Source organism: Pinus tabuliformis, chromosome 2_1 (assembly GCF_031772625.1).
Source record: "Pinus tabuliformis cultivar Carrire ecotype Pingquan chromosome 2_1, CPIR1, whole genome shotgun sequence".
NCBI lineage: Eukaryota > Viridiplantae > Streptophyta > Pinopsida > Pinales > Pinaceae > Pinus > Pinus tabuliformis.
The window spans coordinates 538,184,517-538,206,132 of record NC_142299.1 but is presented as its reverse complement, the minus strand read 5'-3'; the positions used below and the strand labels follow the sequence as shown (position 1 = coordinate 538,206,132).

General features: G+C 35.7%; 1 pseudogene; it reads left to right on the top strand.

Moving 5' to 3' along the window:
* The first annotated feature begins 8,392 nt into the window (after window positions 1-8,392).
* LOC149201394 (TORTIFOLIA1-like protein 1) lies at window positions 8,393-9,235 on the top strand (annotated as a pseudogene).
* Window positions 9,236-21,616: the final 12,381 nt, after the last annotated feature.

Sequence of the window (21,616 nt, the reverse complement as noted above, 5' to 3'; positions counted from 1 at the left end):
CCCCAACTTCTCCAATCTCCTCCCAATCATGTCAGAGCAACCACATCTTCACACCAGTAATAGGTCGATGGATTTCGACTTTATAAGGTCATTAAGGGACACCAACGAAAAAAAAAGTCAATGAAAATAGTCAACCAAGATTTGATCATCGGAACCCTAATTAACTTCTAGGCCAAGTAAATTCACTTGTATGCATGATTAAGCGATGACATTCACTGCAACATAGTCATCAACCCTATCCTTCGGATCCCAAACCATTCTCACCCTCACTAGGACTTGACCCTATGAAATCACAAACCACACTCCATCAATGCTTCTTACTTTGTTCGAGCCAACACCAGCGGGCATGCACAGGGAAACGACCTGTGCATACTCTGTTGCCTCAATCCCTTTGATCCCCACTGCCATACCCAACGTCCAAATAAAGGTTAAAATGATGAACTAACAATTTATATAAAGCTTTGCCACCTTCTTGATGTTTCGGTTCCACCCATGCCACTTGGGGTGGTCATCATGTTTGTCATTAATACGCGTCATGTCTACCACTGGATCATTCGGAGCTAGGCTTCGTATTGTCTGACCATCCATATCACATGCTCTTGTCTGAATACACACCCCTATTGGCGAACCAAAAATAACTCATAGGTTAGAAAAATTTAAACAATTTTTTAAAGCAAAAAAAATCTCTTAAAAAACATAATTTAAGAAAAATATTTTTAAAATTTACAAAAAAAATATGAAAGCAAATTAGATAATTTAAAAAACAAACAAATTAAAAACATATTAAAATAATTAAAAACATAAAAATAAAAAAATGTTGTTTATAACATGGTAAATATTAAGCTCTAAAACAAATTAGTAAAAAAACAACAACAACATTTTAAGAGAATTTTTAAAAACTAAAAAAACCATAAAAAATCATGGAGTTTTTTAAAGAGTAGAAATAAAAATAAAATTAAATAAAAAAGGAATTAACAAAAAAAACATTAAAATTAAAAAATAATATATTTTTTTAAGGGGTAGCCACCTTGCCTTCTCGTCACCACCACTACCACCCCTACCCACAACACTTTGGCACCAAGGCGAGGGTCGTCGATTTCCGAAATCGATGAGCCCCCCACAAAACACTCTTTTTTTAGCGTTTTTTTAAATGTTTTTTAAAAAGACAATATATTTTATTTTAACTTTTCTGATATATATTTTAATTTTTTTTAATATTTAAAAATAATCAATGTATTTTTTTTTTATTATTATTATTATATATATATATGGGGTTAGTTAGTTGTATTTATTTATTTTTTAATTTTTAGTAGCGTTTTGATTTTTTTATATTCATTTATTTTTTCAAATTTGTTTTATTTTTTTAATAAATTTGAATTTTAACATGTTTGTAATGTTTAAACTTTTTATTTATTTATTTTTCTAAATATTTTTTCTCCCTGTTTAAATTTTTTTTAACTTTTTTTTTGTTTTAAATTTCTTTGTTTGTTTGTATTCCAATATTATTTTTATTTTTTATTTTGATTTTTTTATAAAACTTATTTTTTTTTAAATAACATTTTTTTTTTGTTAATTTTACTTCAAATTTTATGTGAATCATTATTTTTGGTGGGAAAAAAAATCAAATGTTATTATCTTTGAAAATAGAATTTACAAAAACTGCATAAAATTTGCTAGATTTCAACATTTTTATTCCATTTTTTCTTAAAAAAACATCTATTTAACACATCATTTTTAGTGAAAATACACTAAAATGTGTAATTTTTTAATTATATCTAGATGCAAAATGTATTTTTTTTTCAAGTGCTTAAAATCATTATTTTTTTAGTGACAATCAAAAAATCTAATTTAAAAATATTATTTTTTTAATTTATTTTAAACTTTGGAATAAACAAATAAAAATTTCATTGTAAAAAACATTGCAAATAAAAACAAAAAACATAAGCTTGAAAAACCCTTAAAAAACATACATCTTAAGACAAAAAACAAGAAGATGAATAAGACAACTTAAAAAATGGTTAAATAACCAACATTTAAAAAAATGTGCATACTTAGGAGATAAGAAAATTTAAAGTGTCAAAAATATGTCCTCGAAAAAAAATGTTGATGTTGTATCAATGCTTCTCAAAATCCACATGAAAATCACCAACATTTTAAATATATATATACATACCTAATATACCAAAAAACTTAGTGTCAAAATTAAGCTCAAAAAAGAGGGTTGATGTTGCATCAACACTTTTCAAAATGGGGTATTTTTTACAACCTATAAACAAATGAGAACTTGGTATAGTTCCCATTAAGTTGGTAACTGTGTTTGCACCCTACTCTTGGATTGAAGAATAATTGTATCGAACAAGGCCTGCTTTTATCATTAGAAGATGTGCTTGAGAGGATGCAGTACCTGATATACTAAAAGCATGCCATGGTGAACCATGTGAAGGACACTTTTCTAACATGAGGACTGCATTTAAAGTGCTTCTTTTGGGATATTATTGGTCTTCCTTTTTCAAGGATGTCAAGGAATATGTCAAAAAATGTGATAGCTGCCAAAGAATGGGAAGACCTATTCAATAAAATGAGATGCCTCTAGATCCACAGGTACTAATAGATCCTTTTTAAAAATGGACTCTAGGTTTTGTTGTACCCGTCAATCATTCATCCAAGCATTAAAAGTATATACTTGTTTGTATAGATTATGTTACAAAATGGGTAGAAGCTAGGCCACTTACTTTTGCAACTGAAATTTTTTAGTTATGATTCTTTTTTGAGATATTTTCACTTGATTTGGTGTTCTAAGAGAAATTTTAATAGATCAGGGTGCTCAATTTACATCTAAGTTGGTGCAGAAGATTATGGAGTAGTGCAAGATCAGACACCGTAAAATCCACTCCATACCATCCACAAGCCAATGGGCAAGTGGAATCCACCAATAAATTACTTGAAGCTATACTCACCAAGGTTGTACATTTGCGTAGAAGAGATTGGGCAAATAGGCTTCTAGAAGCATTATTGGCATATCATACCACATGGAGAAATACTATTGGATACATTTCTTATGAGCTTGTCTGTGGGAAGCAATTTTTTCTTCCTATTGAATTCCAAGTGGATACCTTCAAGGCAGTAGCAAAGTTGGAGCTTAATCTCTTTGAAGCCTAGAAACAAATCATGAGACGATTGAATGAATTAGATGAGATCTAACACGATGCCATATAAAGAACAAGCATAATCTAGCAACAAAGGAAAAAGTGGCATGATAAATTCATCAAAGTTAAAAATTTCAAGCTAGGTGATTGGGCTCTTCTCTTTGATTCCAAGTTTAAATATTTTCAAGGGAAAATTCAAACACATTGGCTTGATCCCTATGATATAGAAATTGTTTTTGATAATGGAGCAGATAGAATTAAGACTATTAATAAATAAGGGATCACCTTCCTTATCAATGGGCATAAATTAAAGTTATATAATAATTCTTTGACAAGAGAAGAATTCGTTAAAAAACCTACAAGAAAATTTTGATCTAGAGTAGGTAGAGAAAGGGGACCTGATGAAGCAATGAAACAACTCAATAAAGTTTTTGGAATTAAAAATGAAATTAGAGCCATCAACTCGAAAATGAGTTGCTTACGTTGGACCCCGGTAATTTTTCTTCCATTGAAGATTTTTTGTCCAAGTTAAAAACCCTTAGACTTCTCTTGGAAGGTGTTAAGGTTAAGAAAGAAGATGGTAGCCTTATTTATTCCATTCTTACTAAGTTGGGACCAACCTACTTTGTGTTTGTTTCCACCTTCCATTCTCCTAGAGAAGCCTTTATTTCTCAAGGACAAGACTACAAGTCCCCTCTTTTGATGCCTTTTGTGATTCTTTAATAAGAGAATAAGAAAAAATCTTACATCTTGGTCTTCTTAGTCTTGGAAACTCTTCTAAGAAAGCCTTAGCTGCCCAGCAGCAACCAAGTTCAAAGAATCCTAAGAAGCAAAATCATAAAAAGAATGGTCCTAAACCAACCAAGGGTCATAAGCACTTTAAGACTCAAAATGAAAAATCAATTCAACAAAATGATAAGGCAAATAAAAACAAAGGGAAGAAGACTGATAGACATTGCAACTTTTGTAATTGAGATGTCCACTTAGAATCCAAATGCTTTAATAAGATGGAAGCCTTGGAAGCAACAATGAAGAAACATAACATCCATTTGGAGCACTCTTCAACTTCAACTTCGTCTTCAGGAATAACACTTTCTACATGTGGTTGTCAAGCATATCGGTCTGGTTATGCACTAAATGTATCTTCTTCTTCTCATTCTCATGAGTGGCTCATTGATTCTGGAGCTTCTTATCACATGGCCAGAAACAAAGCCATTTTTTCTTCTTTAAATGACTGTAACACCAAAAATATATATGTTGGTGATGATAGATTTCTTAGTGTTGTAGGGACTAGAACTATTCATCTAGACAATGGTCAATTTAATGATGTATTATGTGTTCCAACCTTATCCTGCAACCTTCTATCTGTATATCAAATAACTCATTCAGGTGAAGGTAAAACCGTTGAATTTTCACCTCACGATGTTGTAATTAAGGACCTAAGAGATCCTAGACAAATTTTAGCTACTAGAATTGCTGATGATTCTACAAGGTTGTATAATTTTAACAACTTTGGGTCATCAACTCTTCCCTCGGTATTTTTTGCTCATAATGATGAAGTGAGCAAACTTTGGCATGAGCGATTTGGTCACCTAAACTGTTGCTCCCTTAAAAATCCATGTAAAAAAAATATGGTGATAAGTCTACCTATGGTATCTTGCAGAGATGGTGTTTGCTTCAGATGTGTACTCGGAAAACATCATCAGGATAGTTTTGAAAAGCATACCTCTTGGCATGCCTCGGCCCCTTTACAGCGTGTGCATAGTGATTTATATGGTCCACTTCCAATTGTTTCATTCTCTGGCTACAAGTATTTCTTAACTTTCACTGATGATTTCTCGAGACGCACTTGGGTATAATTCTTAAAACTCAAGATTGAAGTCCTTAACATGTTCTTGTCCTTTAAGGCCTTTGTTGAGAAACAATCTGGACATCAAATTCTTAAGCTAAGATCTGATAATGGAGGAGAATATGTTAACAACAAATTCATCAAATTTTGCATTGAGCATGGAATTCAAATGCAAGATATTGTTCCATATACTCCACAACAAATTTGTGTAGGTGAAAGGAAGAATCACACCTTAAAGGAAATGGCTAATTGTATGCTTCAATCTAAAGGACTTGTTCTTAATTTTTTGGCAAAAGCAATTAAATATGAAAATTACATAGTAAATCGCACTCTTACTAAGGTTTTAAATAATATCACTCTAGAAGAAGCATGGAGATCAATTAAACTAGATGTAAGCCACTTTAGTGTTCTTGGAAGTGAAGCATGGGCCCATATTCCAGATGAGAAACATAAAGCCTTAGAACCTAAGAGTGAAAAATGTATTTTTGTTGGATATTCTAAAGATGTCAAAAGATATAGACTTGTTTCACCTAAGTCAAAAAATGTTATCATTAGAAGAGATGTAAAGTTTGTTGAAAATTTATTGGCCTATGAGCCTAGTTTGACGAATGCGCCACCTCTCCCTATCCCTTCTACTTCTAAAAATATTTCTTCTTCAGATGATGACAATGAGGATGGAAATCCTCCCCCACCTTCTTAGGATCCTCCTTCAGTTCCTCGGCTTCCAAAATGGGTCTATGCTACTCAAGATGCAGCAGGTGCTCTTGCAGGTGATCCTACAGATAAGCGATGTACACAATCTCAGTTCAATAGAGCCTCTTCTTTACTGGCTCAAGCTTCAACGAATTATGATCTTGACACCTTTGCAGAAGCTTCAGGCCATCCAGATTGGGACGCAGCTATTAATGAAGAATATCGTTCATTATTGGAAAATTATACATGGGATCTTGTTCCTTTTCCAAAGGGACAAAACTTGTTAGATGCAAATGGGTTTACAGAACCAAGTTTGGACCAGATGGAAAAGTTGATAAACATAAAGCTCGTCTTGTTGCTAAGGGTTTTTCAAAAGTTGAAGGCATTGACTATACTAAAACCTTCTCTCTTGTTGCCAAAATTAACTCTATCCACCTTGTTCTTTCCCTTGCTGCCTCTTTCAAATTGGAAGTCCATCAGATGGATGTTAAATCTGCCTTCTTGCATGAAGAAATCTATATGGAACAACCTCCTAACTTTATAAAAACATAATCCAACCTTGTATGTCCGCTTAAGAAATCCCTTTATGGTCTCAAGCAAGCCCTTCGGGCTTGGTATGCCAAAATGGATAGCTTTCTTTTAGATAATGGCTTTTCTAGGTGTCATTCTGACAATACTGTCTACACCAAGAAAGTGGGTAAGTCTCTTATCATTCTTGTTCTTTATGTTGATGATCTTATCCTTGCTGGTAGTGATCCCAACCTTATAAACCATGTGAAGTCGAGCCTTAAAAATTAGTTTGAAATGATAGACTTAGGAAACTTGCATTATTTTCTTAGTGTTCAAGTCTTGCAATCCATGGAAGGTATTTCCCTTTCCCATTCCAAGTATGCATGTGATCTTCTACGCCACTTTCACATGGAATATTGTAAGCTAGCCCCTTCTCCCTTTCAATTTGGAGCCAAATTTTCAGTCACTTTTACTTCCCCTAAATTTGATGCTACCTTATACCACTAGCTTGTAGGAAAACTTTTATATCTGACCCATACCCGTCCTGACCTTTCCTTTGTTGTTGGCCTTATTGCTCAGTTTATGAAAACCCACATGAAATTAATTGGAAATCAGCTAAAAGAATACTTCGTTATGTGTGAGGTACAATTTAGTTTGGGATTCATTACAGTACAGAAGCATCTCCTCTATTGGTTGGTTTCACTAATTCTGATTGGGCTGGTGACCCTAATGATCGGAAGTCTACTGCAGGTTATGTCTTCACTCTTGGTTCTAGACCTATTACATGGGCTTGCAAGAAATAAAGTGTCATTTCTCTTTCTTCAGCAGAAGTAGAGTATTGTGGCACTATAGAAGCTATTAAGGAAGCCTTGTGGCTTCGTCAGATTCTTTCATAGTTTGGCTTTCAGCAGCGGCATCCAACTACACTTTGGTGTGGTAATCAAAGTTCCATTCAACTATGAAAAGATCCAGTCCAACATCAGCGTAGAAGACACATTGAACTACACATGCACTTCATCAAAAAGCTCATTCATGACCATTTTCTTGAAGTGCAATATTGTTCAACTGATGATCAAGTTGCAGACATCTTTACAAAGTCTCTCACAGAGGCGAAGTTTACTAAACTTCGATTTATGGTTGGAGTTCAAGAAGTTGTCGCTAAGGGGGGATAGGCTTTAATGCCTCCTTCCTTCTCCTATTGTGTCATATTTGTACATCCTTCAATCCTATCCCAAGTTGTTCTTAAGGGGGATGTTAGGATATTCCAACACATAGAAAATAGTTAAGTATAACTTGGTCTAGTGTAGAGTTAGGTAAAGTGTGTTTCTTTACTATGTACTTTTGTAACTTACAATCTGATGGTCACGATATGTTCTAGACATGAAGTGATCCGACGGTTCATTCTCTCCTCAGTATTACTAACACTTGATTCGTGGCTTAACACTCGATTGGTCCATGATCTCTATTTAAAGATCATGGAGGGTCATTTGTAGGGTGACTGTTCATGAGAGAATCTTATGTAAATTTTCTTTCTTTTATATTAATAAATTGCCTGAAGTGGTCATGTTGGCTCAAGTCGTGGAATTTTTCCCTCTTTGAGGGTTTTAACCACGTCAAGGATATTTGTGTATTGATCTGTGATCTATTTGTGAGCAGTGTCCTTTGGTGTTCTATCTGAGGAACTTACCCTGTAAATTCCTACAATTGATATTGTATCTTGTATGTGAATGCATACCAAGACATTAATGGTAAACCCTTGAAAATATAAATGCACTATCAATGTTGTGGTTAGAGTTTTTTGAAATGCACCTTTACCTAATTTCTTTTGTAGTATGCTTTCTTTGAAATCTCTAGTAATTGAATTTTTATTTTTTTATTTTGTGCCAAAATTTTATAGGAATCTCACAGGAAGGAATCTGATCCTTATAATCAAGGGTTCATGGTTTAGAATGGATTGTTGATGAAATGGATCAGGATCTAGTTGTATCTATAGGTAGGTTGTCTAATTCTAGTATTGAAGGTGGCAAATTAAAGTACATGTTGTAAGTTCTCTGGTACAAATCTTTTAAGCTCCAAGTTTTGGAGGAAAAGTTATGGAAGATATGTTGCCATAAGAATTGTAACATATGATATTTCATCCTTGAGTAAATTTGGAGGAACAACGAATAACCCAAATAATAGAAGCCATAAAGGCATGCATGGTGGTTTTATAGTGAACCCCTTGGAAAATAGTAGAGTGCTTCAAGGAAAGATAGTATCGAGTCTATTTCAAACAACTCTCAGAAGCCTATATCAGAGAACTTGAAAGGAGATCAAATAATGATTGGATCACTGGACATGAATAGGTTTGGTGAGGGTTCCTATGCAAGGAGTGTTTAGAAAGCCTCAAAGGATGAGGCTACTCTCTTTGCTATATGGGTTGTAGGGAAGGATGGAAAAACAAAGTTGGAATCTGTAAAAGAAAATTCAAGACCAAACACTTTGGACACTAGCACTGAAAATTTATCTTCTAGCAGATCAAGACATGGTACTATTTTTTGGAGTGTTTGGAGATGTGTTGTAGAGCTTCTACAAACAGGAGATGTAGGCTCCACATTTTTTGAAGTCATTTGTACTGTGAATGATCTCTTATTGTTTAGGTTTATGAATTGGACTGGCCCTGTCCTTGAGCACTTGCAAAAGGGACCATTGTTGAAACATTGCAAAAAATTGTGCAGTTCTTGATAAAGCATAAAAACTTGGATTCAACAATCCATTCATCTAATCAAACCTACTATTTGAAGAGGACATGCTTTGCTTTTTGCTCTTAAATGTAAACCTACATATGTTTCTTATTTTTGACATTCAAGTTGTTGACTTGGCAAGTAATGGTCTGGATTGTCTGGACCTACCTCCTTAATCAAAAAAGGACATTTTATCAGCCTTAAAAGAAGCCCCATCACTACATTTCATGGATGCTTCAAGTACACATACTATTTCCCAGAATACATTTTAATTTACAACTATCTGGGCTGCAGATTTTTCAAGAAGTAGGTAATGAGTAGCTACAGACTTTTTGTTGAGAAGAAGGTAATGACTAAATGAAATATAACTTCTCACCACTACCATTCTCTAAAGGAAAATTGAGTACGTTATGAGTACCATGATGTGTGGGGGATCTTTCCAAGGCATGTGATTTTTTTCCCTATAAATCTAGAAGGCCATTCCATAAAAATTTGTATAGCTCAAATAACAAAGTCATCAATTCTATTTGTTCTATCAATGTTATTGGAAATGAGTATATCACTTTGTTTTGTGTCTATTGTTAGATTTGGTAAACAATTTAATATCTTAACATGTGTGCTTGTCTTGTTTATTTGAACTTTTTAAGTTAAACTCCAAAACTCACCTTGCATATTGATTTTATTTTGAATTCCTTCCTAAAGCATGCACTGTTATTGAGAGAGCATTAATATGCTTTTAATATACAAGGGTAGAGAGGCAATATTGTTTTATAGTATGGCTCCTATAATACTTAGATCTTCAGTGGAAGAATGAATCAATTCATTAAGTTGTTTGATATCTTTCAATTAGTGAATACTAACTTTAGAAATATTGATCCAATCACTAGAAACTTGTGAACCTTTGACTTAGAAACTACAAGTCGTGAGGGTCACTTCTCACTGGCAGATAGATAAAATTAAGTCCTATAAAATTGCCATGAAATTTTTGAGTTGTCCATGGCATTGCTTCAATTACTTTCAGTGAAAGGTTCAAACCCATGAAGCTGAAGGTATCTATCTACGTTACTGACTATGGGGACTTTTGGCTGCAACAAATACATTTTTCAAAAGCCACTTTTCATGACAGATAAATTAAAGCAAGTTCTATGATAGTAGATGATTAACCTTTGAATGCAATGATTTTGTAACTTTCATTTATTTGACATGTACTAAATTTTATACATGGAAAAAAAGTGGAAGTGAAGTTTTCTAAAATGTCAATGACGACAACTAGGCTATGGGAAAGAAAGGCTTAGAACTGGTGAAACATTCCATTGTATAAAGGAAAGAAAAATAAATTTAAGGCCCATGATCCAATGTGTGGTACAGAGAAGTTTTGGATTACTCATTTGGATTTGTTCCCATGGGTAGGTCTCCCAACCCAGCTACCCAGCTAGATTGGCTTTTGGTAAATCTTTGAGGCTCTCTTGGTTGTTTCCTTTACACGTGCTCCTAGAATGTTGCCTTGGAACTATTGATCTCTATTTTTTCTCCCTTTTGGATGTAGTTATATGCATCACAATTCAGTAGGAAATGTTGCTCCTTTTTTCCTATGTCCATTGGGTTCTTTCCATCTTCCTATCTCACGTATTAATTAGTGTGAGTTGGTGCTTATTCAGGCCAAAATTTGGTTTTCTCTCCATTGGAGATTTAGTTTCAAGTAGTCCTGAATTTGGTTTTCTCCCTGAAGGATGAAATTATGCTTGTAGCATTGTTGCTTTCTCTTGGGGTTTCTTTTCCTCTTACCTTTACTGTAACATTCTTGTATGTGGATTTTCAGTTCCTATTTATATACCAAACAACTTTCTTGTGTTATATACCAGTTATCGAACCACCTCTTACATTGTTGGTCCAATGTATTTTACTCATTTGAAATCTTCTTGGTGGATCTTGTTGGTCATCTTTTTGTTTCCTGTAGCTTCTACAACTTGTCTGCATAGTATTATCTTCCTCTTGCATAATCCTATTTCTATGAGAAGTATTTGATATGGAGTCCTTACCTATATTTTATGGAAAGTTGTCATCAAGTGTTTCTCTTGTATCTCAATATGATTCCTCCATTTTCTCCAGTAGTGCTTTGTTCCCATCCCTCACGCTTGTATAACAACATTGGTGTTATGTGTTCCTCGAGTGATATAATTTCCTTCCATCTACTTGGAGTCTCTTCATTGTGCATACATCCCAATTTATCTTCTTATTGAAGTCTAGTCAAAATTCATTGACAATCCTTCTTTCATTCTGATTTTGTTATTGTCCACACTTTTGGAAAACCCCCTATGGCCATTTGGTTGAGTATGGATGCAATGTGCTTTGCTTGAGCCCATTTAAATGCAATGTAAGGAATTCTTGTCCATTGATGCCTTTTTGTGCATCTACAACTTCTAGAAGATTCTTTCCTCTACATTGATTTGAGTGGGATTTTTCTCTCAGCAAGACTCATAAACTCTTTTGGCATATATAAATCATTATACCCCCATGATATCAATTCCATGTACTTGTTTCTTCACCTGCAGCTCATTCCATAATGTTTTGGCCCTTGGAGTTTTTCTTAGTTATCCTTGACAACGCCTCTTGTTTGATTTTTACATACTTGTTCTAAAGTTTTATTACTTGCTTATAGATCTTCAAGAGAGATATTCAACTTTGTTAGTAATAGAAGTTTCTTAACGTAGACGCAAAGATGGCCAAATCAACTTCCATTTGGGTTTTTCCTAAAAAGTTTGTCCTCAGGCTTTGGTATCTTTGTGGAACAACTTTATTCCTTTAGGAATTTGATGTGCATCTTATTTTCTTTGTTTCTACCTGTCAGTTAAGTTTTGACCATTGGAAAGTTTTAGTATAGACAGAGCTAATATGATCAAATGGCTTGTTGTTTAGTACTTTTTATAGTTGTCATCTTGATAAAACTCATTTAAAGAGTTTCCTTTATGTTTTACATCTTGCCAAGTTTTCTGTTTTGATTGTTCTATGTAGAGCTATTAGAGGGACTTATCCTTGAGAATTTTCCTAATTTGATAGGTCATGTTATATTTCCATGTGACTTCTAAACCAAATGGTAGTATTTTAGTTTTAAATTAGTATTGATGGAATCTGTGAAACGTGTAACTCCCACTTTCCTTTTCATTGGAGGCAAGAAGTATTTTCGAAGGTTTTTGCTTATGATTGGTCTTGTTTTTTCTTTGCTAGTCATAATTGACAATATATATTGAAATGGATGAGTCAAGGACAATCATTGAAAAGATTAATCTCTCCTAGCTTGATAGAAGTGGTGGTCAATATCAACACATACAAGAACTTTGCGGTGGAATATCATCAAAACTGATACAGGGATATGTAAGAGTGTACAGTAAGAACCTTGACAAACATGCATACTGAAGCTTGCAACATTGTTTATAGGAAGAACAAAATATGTTTCTTTTTTCCAAACATGTAAATTAGTATATTATAGTTTAATGAATATGTTTTCCTATTATCATATATGGTTTTATACTTTATCGAAAAATTCGCCAAGACTTCACAATGTTTTATAACTTAGTAAAAGATTCATCAAGACTTTACAAAGTTTTATTATTTAGTGAAAGATTTGCGAAGATCTTACAAGATTTTATAATTCAGTGAAATATTCACCATGATTTTACAAGACAATATGTTTTGGTGAGCAATTCACCAAAAAAATTATATATACATATTATATTATTGATAAAATTGCATTCCATTGTTCCTATGAATCATGGGGATTCACCCATTTATTATAGATTAAAATTAGCGGGGTTCTTAATATTTTCCCTGAACTTATCAATTCATGAACAAGAGCCATAGTAAGAACATGTCATATAACCATACATGTAATGTAATAACCCCTCGTTGATTTTCCATGTAAATAAAATAAAACCAAGGTCAAGGGACACGTATTCCAAGTTGAATGGTGGGAAAAACATTATAGTGGGCATCACTTATGGATTAATAATGGCTACAGAAATTGGAAAATGAAAAGAGACATTAAGTGGCATTTAATTATGAATATAAAGGAAAATAGGAGAAAAGGGAGATGAAGAAACACAAATTTGCATGAGAGGGAAATTAGAGGAAAAGTGGAGGAAAACAAAGAAAATAGATGCATCAATGATAAAAAGGCTTTAGAGAAATAGTTCACAACTTTTTTCAATTTAGTTTTGGCTCTCTCCTTCCCTTCTCACACTCTCATACTCTCTTGCACACATAAATAATTCTTGGAGCACTCTATCATTCACTTGAGTTTGAAGAAGGAAAGAAAAGGACAAGCAAAGGAGAGCAAGGAAGCGCAAGGAGAAAGTTGGATCAACAACTACATTTAGATTATTTTGTAGGTAACAGGTTGCATGTGTGATTTCCTTGCTGGTTTATGGATGCAATATGCATGCATATGATTCTCTAGTTATGTGTTGTCATTGGCATGGATATTTGTCTCATTTTGACAATGTTTTCAGCCATGCCTTGCCATTTCTTGGATAGCCATTATGTTGTGGGTTTCCCACTTGTTTTCTAATCAGTTCTTAGGTTCCCTATGGTTTTGGTTTGAAACAAATTCTTTGGAGCCTCGTGGGTTGATTTATTATTCCCAGGAGCCACAGGTTGGAACAAATGCTCTGGAGCCCTGATTTAGTTTTGGGTTGAGTTACTAGTTCCTAGAGCCCTGGACAACTTGGGTAGATATCGATCTAGTTGTTTTTAGTGATTTCTAGACCGATGAGGTGAAATCATTATGGTTTAGGGTTGAGGTGGTTTTGCCTCTAGAAACCGTGGTTGGTTTTGTTTTGGTTTAACCCCTACAATCCCACATTCATACTTGGAATATGGCACGAGCATGATTGTTTGAAAGAGAGAGTTGGTTAAGCCCAATATATGGTCGGGTTGTACGTGGAAGTACCTGACTTGGTTCACATTTTCATATGTTAATAAGAGTGATTTCCCTATGGTAGAGAAATTGTATTGGTTATCATGTTGACAATATGGATGATTGGAAATGGGTTCTACTCTAGTTATTCGTTGGTTATATATCTAGTTTTAAGATGTATTCTATCTATGGATATTGACATGTTTTGACAAGTTACTAAATGGTCGATGAATGCATTGGCTAACAAGTGTTATTGTAACTATCTCGAGAGGGCCTTAGATCTTCTCCCTGATTACCAGATAAATTTAAAAATTTTGTGATCAGATATCCATTCACGACCTGGAGCTTTCATGTTTTCCATATGTTTTATGAAATGTATATCATGGACTGGGCATGTCTAGGTTAAATTATTTCTTGAGTTTTGAATGTTCATCATTGTTATCATTATTTCCATGCTTCTGGAAAGTTACAGGCAGTTATGGGCAATGGTCTGGAGGCCAACCTAAAAAGTGGCTCAGATCTTGGAAATGCAAGCACAAAACTAGAGGATCTAAGTCATAGCTGCATGGAGGCAATCCTGTGAGTGCTTTTATAGCCTTCCAACTGCATGGATGTAGTGTAAATGGTGCAGTTATAGGGCTAGGTTAATTAAAAAGAATTCTAACTCAGTGATTAACCATTTGGGGTGGTCTGTAGACTCCTAAGTGGCTGGTATTCCATGAGGGATGTCTATAATGTGTCAGTGTGTCGACCCCTCTTATGCAACCAACTCACAAAATAGAAGAAAAGATAGATAAACGACTTCAAAATCAGCCTCTTCGAGGGCGAAACCTCCTTTAAATTACACAAATGAATCATTCTTAGATGATACAAATGACAAGACCTCCTTTCTATATATAGGAGTCTAAGGGGTCACAATATAATCAGAGCCGAAATAACAATAATAATGTAGGGTCACAAAAATAACAATAGTGGGCTTCTATGAGGCACAATAATACAATAAGGGGTTTTACTAATAACAATAAGGGGCTACACTAGTAGTATAGGGACCTAACATGCCCCTCTCCTCCAAAAAGTGTTGTCCTCAACACTTGAGTATTTATGGATGCTTTTGTATATAATTCTCATCCTCCCATGTGGAATATTTAGCGGGTAAGTTCTTCCACTTGATGAGATACTCTGAAATTGATCGATTTCATATCTGGTGGGTTCTTGATTTCAGGACTACTTCGGGTTCCAATATTATTTTTTCTTCCTTGTTAAGTTCTGGCAATATTGTTTGAACTAGGAGCTTGTCACCCATAACATTCTTTAAGCATGAAACCTAGAGAACTGGGTGCACTGGGGAAGATGCAGGAAGCTCCAACTTGTATTCCATAGTAACAATATTTTGCAACACCTTGTAAGGACCATAATACTTTGACGATAATTTTCCATCCTTATTAGCTTGCTTGAGGGACATTTTTTGGTATGGTTGTGGCCATAAAAATACCCAGTTGCCTACATCAAAACTTCTTTCATTGTGATATTGATCTACCTTTTGTTTCATTCGATTCCGCACCAAAGTGAGGTTATCCTTTAAGAGTTGGAGAACTTATTGTTGATGCTTGATGTAATCTTCCACTGCTTGAACCTTAGAATGATTGTCCAAGACTTTTTGGAGATCTGTAGAAATAGATGATTTCACTGTTTGAACCTCTAGTGAACATAATTGTGAAATGACACCTTGTTGTTCTTTATTTAGAAGCTTTGTCATGTCGTTAGAGCTAATTATCTTTCCTGGTTTCCCTGCGATACCCCTTAATTCAAATTCCTTTCCTTCCCAAAAAAATTTCAAGAAAATTTCTTGAAAATTAAAAGCGATCGTACCCAAAGATTGTAACCATTGGACTCCTAGTACAACATCAGCACCACCCATTGGAATGGAAAGCATTGGACTATTCAATACATATTCTCCCATGGATAGCTTGATATTATGTCACTTTCCAGAGCAATTTATTGTTCATCCATTTGAAACCATCACTTGACACCTTGGTGTTGGATATAGGAAGAAATTCAATTCCTTGGCTATCTAAGAATGAATAAAATTATGGGTGCTACCCGAATCAATCAACATTATTAACTTTTTCCTTCTTGATATGTCCTTCTATCTTGAGAGTTTAAGGAGTGGTAATTCATGTCAATTCATTACAATATATGTTCGGATTCATTTCTTCTTTCTCTAGGGTTGGTTCCTGGTGTATATCCTCTTCTTTTGACGTTTCTTGTTTCTTTTCTTCCTCCTCTTCCCCATCTATGTAGATTAATTTCTTCTCGGCATACTTATGACCTTTAGTGTATTTTCTATCGCAACTGTAACATATCCCTTTTGCTCTCTTTTCTTCCAATTGTTGTGGTGTCAACCTTATAGGTAGTGGAAGGCTAGGAGCAACAACACTTCCATCTTTACAATTGTGAGTGGTAGGATTCCTTGTTGCCATAATTTTTCTTTTAATTTTTCTTGCCAACCTGATTGCCTTCTCCAATGAATCAGGTTCCTAAAGACAAACCTCATGTTGGATGTTATATTTTAAAGTCCCTATGAAGACATCAATATTAAGCTCCTCTGGAATATCAATTACCCTAATATTCAACTTTTGGAAGTCCTCAATGTGATCTGCATTAAACCCTTTTGTTTGATATTTATCAATTGGGTAAAGAAGGTGTTTCTCTTTGTATGCTCATAATGTGATATCATTTCCTCCACGAAAATTGACCAGGTGACAAGTGGTTTATGAGAAAAAATCCCTCTATATGATACAAATTGATTTGGTTTTAAATATAAAGATGCAATACATACCTTTTGTAATAATTGCACATCATGTAGATCAAAATATTCCTCCATCTATAGTATCCAAGTTATTGATCCTTGCCATAAAACTTCCTCATATCTAACTTTGAAATATGGTGGGTCTTCAATATAACATTAGATTCTATGAAATCATTATTAACATTTCTTTTGTTCTTATCATGAGTTTCCTTTACTACCTTTTCGCCATCAGGAAGCCTTTCTTGTAGCAACTTTGTCCCACCTTCCTTCAAACCTTCCATGTATTTCTTCAAATATTCCATGTTTCCTTTCAATTTTGCTTCTATACCATCAATATTAGCTTCCATTCCATAGATAAAATCATTTATCTTAGCTTCGATCACATTCTTCAAATCTTCCATCCAATTTTGCTTACTAGTTGTTTCTATTTTCTTTATTCAAGTCATTATTTTTCTTGCTTTTGGGAGATCGATCTTGAAACAGTTGTAATTCTATAATTTCAGACTTTCAAGTTTTGAAATTTCATCTTCTAGTAGCCCTCTGCGTAATATTTCTAACCCCACAAGTCTTATTGCGATTTGATTCTCCAAGAAATAGTTGTGCCCTATCTCCCATGATGACCGAATTATAGAATGGTTCAGTAGAGTGAACTTGTACAAAGTGCCACGTCTCACATTTTTTACCTCTGTCCCTGAAAACGATACCCTAGAAACTATCATCCGTCTTATTTCTTTTCACTATTTAAAAAATTAGAATCTGATGCTCAAAGAGAGTTATGACAATTTTCCCAAGATCACCTGTTTGAGATTGAATTCTAGAGCCTACAAAAGCCTTAACTTTCTCAGTTCATATCTCTGCAAATTTAGCGAAAAAAGATCTAAAATTCAGGCAAGAGGTTCATTAAGTTTTAATATCAAATGTGTTTTAATTTCAACTTCTGAAAATTCGTATAAAAAAAATTATAGTGAAAATTCCATGATGACCTGTTTGAAACAACGAAACCCTACAATACAAAGCTCTGATACCAAAAATGTTATGCAACCAACTCACAAAATAGAAGAAAAGATAAATCAACGACCCCAAAATCAGCCTCTTCGAGGGGGGAACCTCCTTTAAAGTACACAAATGAACAATTCTTAGATGATACAAATGAAAATACCTCATTTCTATATCTAGGAGTCTAAGGGGTCACAATATAATCAGAGCCAACATAAAAATAATAATGTAAGGGCACAAAAACAACAATAGTGGGCTTCTATGGGGCACAGTAATAACACTATGAGGACTACATGGGCACAAAAATACAATAAGGGGGTTGAACTAATAATAATAAGGGGATACACTAGTAATTTAGGGACCTAACAACCCCACTTCCATAACTAGAACTTGGACTTTGGGTCATATCATAGTGACACTTGTTTCATGTTTACCCCGGTGATATGTGAAATAAGGTAAATGTGAGAGGAGACATTTACATATAACTAACGCATAATCAGAAAAGAAACCATGATAAATCAACAATAAGGTCACCATACTAATCATTATAAGTGCTTATAGCTCACAATACACTACAAGGAAGATACCTTCTAGTGGAGTTTATAACAAAGGTTTTTAGTGTTATAAAACTGGCAAAAATTATCAAAAAAACATTCGCTAAAACATTTATTTGTGATAGCAGATGTTCTAGCAGAGATTATAACGGAACATCATCACAACTGAAAAAATATTGGTCATCGGAAGTTTTAGCAGATGTTTTTTTGCGGTGTGCTTCATGAAACATGAAGCACCAGTGCGCTACATGTATAAAAGCATCAAGATGCATACATAAATAAAAGCACTGAAGCGGTGAATGCAAAGAGCACCAGAGCCTGAAATGTATATTGTCCTGGTGCGTATCTATCAAAAAATGCCCCAAGGCATTCTTTTAAGGAATGACATTGGGGCATGCAAAAAATAATTTCAAACCCAGTGCGTTTGTTTAAACTTGGAGTGTCGATGCATATGATTTGTATAAATGCACCGGTGCATTAGGGATATAAAAGGATTGTTGGCTTGTTGGGACTTGACCCGGGTTTGGAGTTAATTAGCCAAACAAATACCTGTACTACTGGCCCTTTCGAAAACAGTCCGCAGAGCGTGGATTGAGGTCTCACTCGAAGTAGTATGAGGGGTTGCTAGAACCAAGTTGCCACACCCTTGAGATTTCTGAGGGTCTAGTTCGATCCAACTATTTTTCCCTACGTGCAGGCTGCTTCGTGCACTTCCCTGTTCCTCATGCCTTGATACACTACCTTTACAAAGCCCTAACTAGGGGTTGTTGAGCTTCTACACTGCTGGAGTAGCACTCTATGATATTTCCCTAAGTCACACCCAAGATCTTACCTATCTTCCTTCACCAATTAGTTATCCTTGCATAAATAGAAGCCTTGTGTTATATTTAATTATACAGCATACTCATATAAGTTCACGCAGCAAATAAACAGTACACCTGTAATTTGTACTCAATTATGCATTAAACAAGAAAAGATACACAGAAATAAGGTAAGCTTCTCTTTATTAATTCTTCCAATGGTTATAGACTTGACCTGCCATGTGCACTCAGCTGCAGGGGTCCGCGCGCTCAGCTGCAGACTATTAGGCCTCTGCGCACTCAGCTGCAAAGCGTTCTCCTACTTTACAACCCAAAGACACCCTTTACACTTTGACTCAATCACTTAGACTCATCATGCTTCCATTCTTAGTCATGTTATCTTCTATACTTAGAGCCTTGCTCTATTTATACAATCCCATGGTCCGCAAAAATGAAGGCGGACAACCCTATGACTCTATTATGACTTCGCGCTCCGCACCCACAATTTGTGGAGCTTTTACAAAGGATTTGGTCAAAACTTGGGATTTAAGACCCAAAACATGCCTTTGGGGGATTCCATGCCCAATAGACCCCCAACACAAACATCGTGACTCGCCCTCAAGTGCTCTGTCGGCGTAGAGATCTTCGTGCAGATTTCGTCCAATTCTGCTCGAACTGTTGCAAGGTCGGCAGCACACTCAACGGTTTCCTATTGGATCTCTTGTACCCGATGTTCTGAGACCGCGGTGTTGGAATTGCTTCCCTGGACCTATTCCTGGGTCCCCTGCATCTGTTTATAGTCTCACACCTTTGTTCGGATCCTTGGAACATGAAGACTGTGCTTTCTCCGGCTACTCCGATAGACGGGCCACCCAAGTAGGGCTTCAATCAACTGCCATTCACTTTGCCTGGGAAAGGCTCTCCATTTAGTTTTACTAGCTACACTGCACCTCCGTCTGTGACCTCCTTAACAATGTATGGTCCCATCCAATGCATTCTGAACTTTCCTGGGAATTTATCAAACTTACTGTCATACAACAACACTAAATCATTTACCTTGAAGGTGCACAACTTAATATGGCAATCGTGCCAGGCCTTCTCACATTGATTTTGCACCTGCTGATGGAAGCCAGCCAGGAAAATTTCCTCCTAAAGTTCTTCCAACTGCGCGAGCCTCTTTTCCAGGGCTTTGTGGTCTGTCATACCTGTGAGCATTGTTATACATAGACTAGGTACAATATACTCCATTGGCATGATAGCTTCCATGCCATAAACCAACTAGAAAGGTGTCTGTCCCATCAGTTTCTTACACGTTGTCCTATAAGCCCATAGTACTGCAGGTACACACAAGTCCCAATCACTCCATTGTGCATTGCATACTTTGGTCAGCACAGTCTCTAGTATTTTGTTGAAGGCTTCTACTATCCATTGGCTTGTGGGTGATACGGTGTGCTTTTTTGATGATACACCTAAAACTCTTCTGTTAGCACGTTGATGGTTTCGTTCAGGAAATGTGTACCGCAATCGATCATCAAGATTTTCAGACATCCAAATCGAGTCAACACATGTTCAAACAAAGATTTTGCAGTCATGGTGGCCATGTAGTCTTTGACCGACTGCGCTTCTACCCAACAAGTTAGGTATCTGTTGCGGTGATAATGTATCTCATGCCTGTCTTTCCCTAAGGTTTGAAAGGTCCTATAAAGTCGATTGCCCACTTTTCGAAGGGCTGTAGCATCATTTGTGGATTCAAAGGCATCTCATCCCTCCGCGATGGTTTACCTATCCTTTAACATATATCACAGGCCTTACAATGTGCTTTTGAATCCTGATGAAGGGTTGGCCACCACAACCCTGCATAGAGAATCTCTTGCGTGGTCGCTCACTCTGCATAGTTTCCTCCTTCAGTGCCCCCATGCGCTTCCGCAAGGATCTAACTTCGTTCAAATTCAGGTACATACCTTCGCAGTATCTCATCATTGCCTATCTTGTATAGGTGCCCCGCGATGACAAAAAAATTAGCCGCGCACACCACCAGTTCCTTCTTTTGCTGGATGGATTATTCCTTCGACGCAGTCCCCGTTGTCAGAAAGTGGATTATATCTTCAAAGGGTTTTTCCACTATGCACACAAAAAAGAGTTGTCCATCAGGTAATCCTTCCTCCAAATTAGTAGGTTCCTCGCCCATCTCAATTCACAACAAGTGATTTGGTCCTGCATTCCGGCGTCCAGGCTTCACAACAACCTCAAAATCATATTCTTGGAACAATAAGAGCCACCTTCCTATGCACCCCCCAACACATGTTATTGACCAAGTATTTTAGCACGGAATGTTCTATATACATCTTGAAGTGTCCTCCTAGAAAATAGTGTCGGTATTTCCGGAGCGCATACACCATAGCCAACCCATCGCATTCAGTGGTGGAATAGTTCTTTTCTGCTTTAGACAACCTGCGACGTGTGAACGCAATAGGGTGATCCAAGCTCTCTCCACCCTCTTGTGTGAGTACTTCTCCCATCGCTATACACGACGCGTCAACATGGACATGAAACTCCACATCCCATTTTAGGAAGACCAGGATTGGTGCGGAGGCCAATTTCTCCTTTAGTACATCGAGGGTCTT